Genomic DNA, 1363 nt, shown 5'->3' with positions numbered 1-1363 from the left:
GGGGGGGGGGTACAGCCACCCGAGACTTCGATGAAACCGAGCAAAGCCGCGCTTGCTGCGTGATTCTCTCGTGTGGCCGTGGGCAGAGATGTCGGGGTGACCCATCACCGCTTTTATCATCTCAGGCGAGATGCTGCCAGGGCTTGGTGGGGGCTTCCCCTGGGGTCCAGGGCTGAGCCCTGCACGCGTTTGGTCCCCTGCTGCAGGGCAGCTCTGGCCTGGTCGCAAGGATGCTGGTCGCGCTGGGACCCTTCTTCTCTCCATCTCCTTCCCTGCCACCGTCCCTGCTGCCTCCAGGCCACGCGTGCCTGGGAAACGTGGGCAAGAGGGTCTTCAGAACCCGGGGGTGGGTTCACCCCGCCACAGGCTGCCCCTCTCTCCCACAGAGCCCACCCTCGGTCCGGGGTCCTGGCGGGTGTAGAAATGCCCCATAAGGGCTTGTGTTGGATTGCTGTAATGGGACATGCTGTCTGCTGGCTGGGAAATGTCAAGTTATGCAGCCGGGCTGTTGCAATAATGGGTTTTAGCTGGAATTAAAGGTATTAATGCACCACCGATCTCTTGCTGCAAAGCTTTCTGCTATGGCGGAGGGATTACAAGGTTTTTCTTCCCCTTCTCTTAGTCGCCCACAGAACATACCTTAATGAACTGGGCTTTTCCCAGCCGGCATCACGGCTCCCTCCCCACGACCCCAGCGAGCTCCTGGGCCGCACCAGTGGGCACCGGGGACTCCTTTCCACAGATCCACGTTTTGGTGACAGGCTCCATTGACTCGCGCAGCAGTCGGCCACCTTGCTTTCTCATATCCTCCTCCTCCCCACCAGGTGACGGCTGCCTTTACGGATGACAGAGGGAGCGTGTCGATGAAGGGAGTTCTGGTGTCCAAGAGACTCTTTCCTTGGGCAGGCAGAGGCTTTACGTGCTGCCAGGCACTGCCGGCATGGCTCTCCTCCGGCATCTGCCCCGGACAACTCCTAACTCCTACCTGGTTCTCACCTGCAGCTCTCCCTGCGGGACCACTTTGGGGTCCCCTCTCCTCTGCTGGGTCCGTCCAGCATTGCACGCCCCAGCGAGCATCCCCGCCTCGGCAGAACTCCCACCTCTTCTGCACGTTTTGTTTTCCTCGCTCAAGATCCTGCGATGAGACCTCACCTCCTGCTGGGCAGCCCCCCCAGCCCCTCTCTAGACCTACCGACACATCATATGGGAAAACATCCCAGTGCGTGAAGGTCACAGATGCTGCCCACCCAGCCAAAGCCACTGTTTGACTCCAGCCACGCTCAGGAAGCCATCAGTGCCTGCAGTGCAGCATCCAGCCTCCTTTCATCTCCCTCTGGGCCAGAAACTAGAGGCTACGAATAAG

This window comes from Haliaeetus leucocephalus, unplaced genomic scaffold (assembly GCF_000737465.1).
Source record: "Haliaeetus leucocephalus isolate CR32 unplaced genomic scaffold, Haliaeetus_leucocephalus-4.0 Scaffold678, whole genome shotgun sequence".
In the NCBI taxonomy this organism is placed as follows: domain Eukaryota; kingdom Metazoa; phylum Chordata; class Aves; order Accipitriformes; family Accipitridae; genus Haliaeetus; species Haliaeetus leucocephalus.
The sequence above is the reverse complement of the archived record's forward strand: the minus strand, read 5'-3'. Positions refer to the sequence as shown.